The 7,999-nt window shown below is 49.8% G+C and overlaps 1 protein-coding gene across 1 annotated transcript in view; it reads left to right on the top strand.

The window, feature by feature from the left end:
- BEND3 (BEN domain containing 3) overlaps window positions 1-7,999 on the top strand; it is a 21,498-nt gene that overhangs the window by 9,759 nt on the left and 3,740 nt on the right. The window lies entirely within an intron of this gene.

The raw sequence follows: 7,999 nt of genomic DNA, 5'->3' as shown, positions 1-7,999 counted from the left end.
CCCCCAACCCCCCTGGCTTTTTTTTTTTTTTTTTTGTAGAGATGAGGCCTCGCTATATGAGGCTGGTCTCCACCTCCTGGGCACAAGCAATCCTCCTGCCTCAGCCTCCCAAAGTGCTGGGGTACAGGTGCATGCCACTGTCCTGGATTTCATTTGGGTATTTTATTTGCTTTGTTAGTTTTCACTATATAAAAGGAGATTGAAAATCCTTGCCCTCCCTCCTCTTCTACAAAAAGAATGTAAGTAAGTATAAACTTTTTGAAATTCTTGAACTCCTTGTAGAAAGGTGTCTTGTGAATTTAAGGAATATTTTCTTTTTTATTTTATTATTATTATTATTATTATTTTGAGTCAGAGTCTTACTCTGTCACCCACACTCTCTTGGCCTTCCAAGTTGCTGGAACCACAGGCATGTGTCACTATGCCCAGCTAATTTTTATTTTTTTTCTGAGTTGGCGTCTCACTTGGTCACCCAGACTGGAGTGCAGTGGCCACTCCCGGCCACCGCAGCCTCGGCCTGCTGGGCTCCAGCAATCCTTCTGCCTCAGCCTTCCGAGTAGCCGGAATTACAGGCATACGCTACCACGCCCAGCTGATTTTTTTAATTTATTGTAGCGATGAGGTCTCGCTGCCCAGGTGGGTCTCGAACCCGCGGGCTCAGGTAATCCACTCACCTCAGCCTCCCAAAGGCGCGGGATTACAGGCTGAGCCACAGAGCCCGGCATTAATTTTTTAAAAAAATTTATTGTAGAGGCGAGGTCTCGCCGAGTTTCCCATGCTAGTCTCAAACCTCTGGGTTCAGGCAATCCTGTCACCTTGGCCTCCCAAAGTGCTGGGATTACAGTGTGAGCTGCTGCGCCTGACTAGTATTTTCTTTTTTAAAAAGTTTGTATGAGCGGATGTGTCAGTAAATCAATAGTCTTACAACTGTGGGGACTTGAGAATAGTCCATCTGTTTTATGAAATTATAGTACATGTTGACTTTTCAAAATAATATTAGTCTTAATTCCGAGTGAATAGTCTCTTCTTCTGCTTCTGAGTTTTCTGTTCCTTCTCCTGTTTGTGGTGGGAGAGGTGGGTCAGGGGTGGGTCTCGTGTGTGCTGCTTTCTGAAGCATTTTCACCAAAGACAGAAGAAGTCTGGAGGCTGCAGCCAGTGATAATCAAAAACAGAAAGCAAGTGCATGCGCAGTGGCACGAAGCTACTCAGCACATAGCACCGTTCACATCTGTTTAATCTCTATAACAAACCAGTGATGAAGGAGTTAAAACCTTCACCAGGTGGATGTGCAGACTCAGGCACATAAATCACAAAGTGCCAAGATGAACCGAGTGTGGGGGCTCACACCTGTCATCCCAGCTCTTTGGGAGGCTGAGGCAGGAGAATTGCTTAAGACCAGGAGTTTGAGAGCAGCTTGGGAAACATAGCAAGACCTCATCTCTACAAAAAAGTACAAAATCAGCTACTTGGGAGTCTCCGATCCCAGGCTGTCTGCTATAATACCAGTCCAGGAAGTCGAGGTTGCAGTGAGCCAGGATTGCACCTCAGCTCTCCAGCCTGGGCTATTGAGTGAGACCCTGTCTTGAAAAAAAAAACAAGCCTGGTTCAGTGGCGGCTCAAGTCTATAATCCCAGCACTTTGGGGGGCCAAGGTGAGAGGCTTGCCTGAGTCCAGGGGTTTGAGACCATCCTGGGCAACTTGGTGAGACCTCATCTCTACGATCAATCAAAAAGTTAGCTGGGCGTGGTGGCACTTGCCTGTGGTTCCAGCTACTTGGAAGGCTGAGGCAGGATTGCCTGAGCCCAGCAGGTTGAGACTGCGGCGACCGTGAGCGTGCCACTGTACTCCAACCTGGGCGACAGAGTGAGACTCCGACTGTAACAACAACAAAAAAAGGCCAGGTGTGGTCGCTCACAACTGTAATCCCGGCACGTTGGAAGGCAGAGGCGAGAGGTTTGCCTGAGTCCAGAGATTACAAGACCTTGTCTCTACAGTCACAAAATTAACCAGGCATGGTGGTGCATGCCTGTGGTTCCAGCTACTTGGAAGGCTGAGGCAGAAGGATCACCTGAGCCCAGCAGGTCGAGGCTGCAGTGACCATGAGCGTGCCTCTGCACTCTAGCCTGGGCGACAGAGTGAGACTCTGACTCAAAACAACAATAACAACAAAAAGTGTCAAGATGCCCAAGTCTGGGCAAGATAGTGAAACCTAGGTACACACACATACACATAAAAGCTAGGTATGGTGGCATGCACCTGTAGTCCTGAGTACTCAGGAGGCTGAGGCAGGAAATCATTTGACCCCAAGAGTTTGAGGCTGCAGTCAGCCATGATCACTTTGGCCTGGATAACCAAGCAACAACGACAACAACGAAAGAGGTGCCAGGATGCCGGTGGTGTGGCCTTGACCTGCTGAGGCTTCAGGAGTGATGGAGACGCTGTCTCCCTGCCCCCTGCCCCCTCCGATTCATCCCATCATCCCACCAGCGTGGCAAAATACCAGAACAAGCAGGCAGTCCGGGATCAGAGAGGGCAGGTCGCCAAAACTCGGGTTCCTCCATCTTGATGTGGGTGGTTCTGCTCACCCATGGTCCCTGTGGATCAGTGAGGGCCCTGTGCGAGGGGCCTTCCCAGTGACCAGGATTTAACTGCCTCCCTCCGCGGTTACCAGAAGGGAGGCCACCTGATGCCCTTCGGGGCACCCTCCGGGCAGAACAGAGACCACCTCCTGTCTTCTCTCCCCCACCTCAAGGAAGGGCAGGAGGGCAGGCAGGGGGCATCCTCGTGCTAATGCTAAAAGTGCTCACGTTTGAACTTCTAGCAATGTTGACAACTTGTTTTGTGAGTGACATCTGTCACAATGCTTAGAAGAAAAGTAAAACCTCTCCCAAAAACTTAGCAAAGGGCTGTGTGAAGCCAGGCTCGGTGGCTCAGCCTGTAATCCCGCGCCTTGGGAGGCCGAGGTGAGTGGATTGCCTGAGCCCGCAAGTTCGAGACCCGCCTGGGCAACTTGGCAAGACCTCATCTCTACAATAAATCAAAAAATTAGCCGGGCGTGGTAGCACGCACCTGTAGTTCCAGCTACTTGGAAGGCTGAGGCGAAAGGATTGCCGGGGCCCAGCAGGTCAAGGCTACGGTGGCCAGGAGTGTGCCGCTGCACTCCAGTCTGTGAGACTCCAACTCAAAACAAAACAAAACAAAAAAACCAAAGGGCTGTGTGATGAGGACTCCTGGTGCCTGCGCTGGAAAGGGCCCCCTGGACTACGCAGCAGGTGTGGTGGTGGACCCAGCGCTATTTCTGGTCGTCATCATTTTGTTCCCAGAAGTGGGGCTACATACAAGTGCAGGGTGCCAGACAGAGGTTAGCTTTGTTCTCCTGGGGTTCGTTGTTTGTTTTGTTTTGCTTTTAGACCCCAAAATGTCATTGTGGTTTGTTTTTCATTTGGAGAACAGAAATGCCGTCCGGGTGCGGTGGCTCAAGCCTGTAATCCCAGCCCTTTGGGAGGCCAAGGCAAGAGGGATGCCTGAGCCCACGGGTTCAAGACCAGTCTGGGCAACTTGGCAAGACCTCATCTCTACAATAAATAAAAAATATTAGCCGGGTGTGATGGCATCCATTTGTAGTTCTAACTACTAGGAAGGCTGAAGTGGAAGGATCGTCTGAGCCCAGCAGGTCGAGGCCTGCAGTGACCGTGAGTGTGCCACTGCACTCCAGTCCGACTCAAAAAAAAAGTGCCATCTCAAGCACACGGTCCCAATGGAGCGAATACCTCCTCAGTGTCAGTGACTATGGTCTGAACCAGGGAGTCATGCCATAAGAAGTCATACCATAAGAAGTCCTGGGGTCTCACTCGGATGCCCAGGCTGGAGTGCAGTGGCACTATCAGGGCTTACCACAGCCTCCATCTCCTGGACTCAGGCAGTTCTCCCACCTCAGCCTCCCGAGCAGCTGGGACTCCAGGCATGCGCCACCTTGTGTAGGTTTTGTAGAGGTGAGGTCTCACTATGTTACTCAGGTTGGTCTCGAACTCCAGGCGGGAGGATGGCTTGAGCCCCAGGAGTTGCAGACCAGCTTAGACAACATAGCGAGACCTCATCTCTACAGAAATCAAAATTAGCCGGGTGTGGTGGCACACATCTGTAGTCCCAGCCACTCGGGAGGCTGAAGTGGGAGGATTACCCGAGTCCAGGAGGTTGAGGCTGCAGAGAGCCATGATCATGTCATGGCACTCCAGCCTGGGCAACAGAGTGAGAGCTGGGCTCAAAAGAAAGAAAAGAAAATGCTAAGTAGGCATTAGTTTTGCCTCTGTTAGCCCAGGAGGGAGACACCAGTCGCCAGCTGTCACTTCACATGGCCTCCCTATTCTTCTCTAGCCATATTGCCATCTGAGCCTTTGTTTCCTGACTCTCTGGGCACAGTAGAGCCATCCGTCATTCATTGACTGACTTCAACGATTGTTCTTGGATATGGGGCCCTGATGAAGACGTCTAGCATCTCTGTGGCAACATGTCCCTGGGCAGGATCCTTGAAAACTTCCTGCATAGTTTGCTTATCCCTCCCTTGAAACCCAACCTCAGCCACTTTTGTTTAGCCGAAGTCTCCAGCGGAGGGATATGGGCACCCGCACCCAGATCTGCGGGTGCTGGAGACGGAACCAAGGGCCCTGATAAAGCCCTGGGCCCGATGCTGGCACTGCAGGGCCGGGCAGTATAGCTGAGCGCCCATATGGTTGGAAGATGAGCCTCGGAGAATTGGGAACGTGTCAGCCAGTCACCCGGTGCCAAGTAGCACAGATTTAAAGATTTCTGGATACTCTCAGGCAGCCGAGCCGAGATTTTATCATCAGCTGCAAGTGCAGCCAGCCCGCCTTGCCTTGGCAGCATTTGTGGCATTAATTGGAGCCCTGAGTTGACAGGACACCCGTGTGGGGGTATCTCAGAGGCTTCTCTTCGGTGCTTGTGTTGTGTTCCGCGTTGAATTGTGCTTCCACGTGTCTGGGAGGGAGGAATATTGCCCTCTACTGGGACTCGAGCATTTTTTTATTCAAGCTGTGTAGCCAAAAGTGTTTCTATTAACGGCAGCGTTTCTAACATGCTTGGTGGAAACGGAAGTCCTTACATTAATGAGGCTGAATATTGAGAGATGTCCCGGGGTTTCTAGTTCCAGTGTACTTGCCTCCTGCCCTCTGTGGGACTGGGGGCGGCTAGCACTAGATGTTGTTGTTGGTATAACTCACCCGGACATGTGTCCCTCTACTTATTTTCCACCCGGGGCAGGTCTCCCTTGGGAACACGTACTCGTGCTGCATGGTGTATGAGTTTCAGCTGATCTCTTTCTGCGCGAAATCCTATTTTAAATGTACCCATAGAACCACTTGTAAAGCAAAGATACCTTTCCTCAAATCACTCCAAATGTAGCTATAATTGGTAATCATTGACATTACAGACACAAGTGTCTCTATCTTGGTAAAACCTCGTAGTTATCGCATGGTCCACGGGGCCTCTATAATTATTTTGATATAATAGAACTTCATGGTAGATAAACTGCTAAAAGTCGAATTTACATTCTCCAGGAATTAGCTGGTAAGGCAATTCACATTTGTCAGGGTGATGCTTTCCAACAGCTATAGGTCCACTCAGTGGAGCAATACTGAACACGTGTGTGTATTTTTGTACATAAAAATGTTTACACACGCTGGGCTCGGTGGCTCAGCCTGTAATTCCGCGTCTTTGGGAGGCTGAGGTTAGTGGATTGCCTGAGCCCGTGGGTTTGAGACCCGCCTGGGCAACTTGACGAGACCTCATCTCTACAATAAATCAAAAAATCAGCTGGGCGTGTAGTGCATGCCTGTAATTCTGGCTACTTGGAAGGCTGAGCCGGAAGGATCGCCGGAGCCCAGTAGGTCGAGGCTGCGGTGACTGGGAGCGGCCACTGCACTCCAGTCTGGGCGACAGAGTGAGACTCCAACTCAAACAAAAATAAAAATGTTTACACACATAGGAATGAAACTAAACTTGACCAGATTGATTTACTCTGTGCTGTACACGCTGATATTTTCTATTCTGTTTCCTTTTTTCTTCCTCTCTTTTTAATTTTTTTCTTCCTTTCTCCCTCTTTTTTTTTTTTTGGAGTTGGAGTCTCACTCTGTTGCCCAGGCTGGAGTGCAGTGGCATGATCACAGCCACCACAGCTTCGACCTGCTGGGCTCAGGCGATCCTTCCACCTCAGCCTTCCAAGTAGCTGGAATCATAGGCATGCGCCATCAAGCTTGGCTAATTTTCCTTGATTTATTGTAGAGAAGAGGTCTCAACAAGTTGCCCAGGCTGGCCTCAAACACGTGGGCTCAGGCAATTCTCTCACCTCAGCATACCAAAGTGCTGGGATTATAGGCGACAGCCATTGCGCCGGCTCTCCTTTTTTTTTCTTCTTTTTTTTTAATGAGTTGGAGTCTCACTCTGTCACCCAGGCTGGAGTGCAGTGGCACGCTCATGGCTTATCAGCCTTTGCCTGCTGGGCTTAGGTGATCCTTCTACCTCAGCCTTCCGAGTAGCTGGGAATACAGGTGCGTGCCACCATGCCCGCTAGTTTTTAAATTTTTTTTGGTAGAGATGAAGTTTTGCTATGTTGCCCAGGCTGGTTTCAAATTCCTGGGCTCAGGCAGTCCTCCCACCTCAGCCTCCCAAAGTGCTGAGATTATAAGTGTGAATCACCGTGCCCTGCCCCCCTCCTTTTTAAGCTGGCCATGGCCCACCAGAATCATTTGCTATCTCCTAATTCACGTTTCAAAACACAGTGCATTAGGGTAGAGATTTTTAGCTATCTTCACCCCCTCCTTTCCAAGTTTCTGGTGTATTTCTGTATAATTTTTTTTCTTTCTTTTTTAAACAAATCCTCTGCTTTCTGCCAGATAGCAGAGCAAAAGAAACCTAAAGAGCTTAAAATCCCACCTTCAACCATGCCTGTAATTTTAGCACTTTGGCAGGCAGAGGCAAGAGGTTTGCCTGAGCTCACGAGTTCAAGACCAGCCCTGGCAACTTGGCGAGACCTCACATCTACAACACATCAAAAAATTAGCTTAGCATGGTGGCACATGCCTCTGGTTCCAGCTACTCGGAAAGGATGAGGTAGAAGGATCACCTGAGCGAGGTTGCAGTGGCTGTGAGCATGCCACTGCACTCCAGCCTAGGTGACAGTGAGACTCCAACAAAAAAAAAGAAAAAAAAAAATCCCAACTTTGACTCAGCTCCTTGGCGCCTCTCCCTGCTCCTAGCCTTTAGGGCACATGGACATCTCACAAGGGTCTCAGGAAAGCCCCCTCTGTCTCCTGGTTGGGAATAGTCAAAAAAATTAACTGGGCATGGTGGTGTGCGCCTATAGTCCCAGCTACTGGGGAGGCTGAGACAGAAGGATTACCTGAGCCCAGGAGGTCGAGGCTGCTGTGAGCTGTAGGTCCGGGGTTCACATTCTGCATTCTAGCAAGACCCCAGGTGATTGATTCAGGTTTAAGGAGCACTGAGCCAGGCCGAGCCGACTTTATTTTTCCCAGGTCCATGGTAGTGGCCCGAGGCACATGCACGCCAGGCTGAGCCATGCTTTGTGCCTGCACGCATCACCTGCTTAACTAAACTCTCACCAATGTATTTTATTAAGTTTCTGGGTCCAATTCAATGTTTGTCAAAAGCAGGTTTATTGGTTATGATGAAATACAATGGATGGTACATATTTACAGTACATGACTTGGTAAGTTTTGCCATATACATACACCAGTGAACCCACTGCCACTGTCATGATGGTGAATGTGTCCATCAGTCACTAAGTTCTGTGTGTCCCTTTGCATTCTGCCTGCCAACATAATCTGCTTTCTGTTACTATAGGCAAGCTTGCGTTTTCTTTTTCTTTTTTTTTTGGAGTTGGAGTCTCATTCAGTCACCCAGACTAGAGTCCAGTGGCCGCTCCCGGCCACCGCAGTCTCGACCTGCTGGGCTCCGGCGATCCTTC

This window comes from Carlito syrichta, unplaced genomic scaffold, assembly GCF_000164805.1.
Source record: "Carlito syrichta isolate Samal-C Ts95f unplaced genomic scaffold, Tarsius_syrichta-2.0.1 Scaffold118314, whole genome shotgun sequence".
In the NCBI taxonomy this organism is placed as follows: Eukaryota; Metazoa; Chordata; class Mammalia; order Primates; family Tarsiidae; genus Carlito; species Carlito syrichta.
This window is presented reverse-complemented; position numbering and strand designations above follow the sequence as displayed.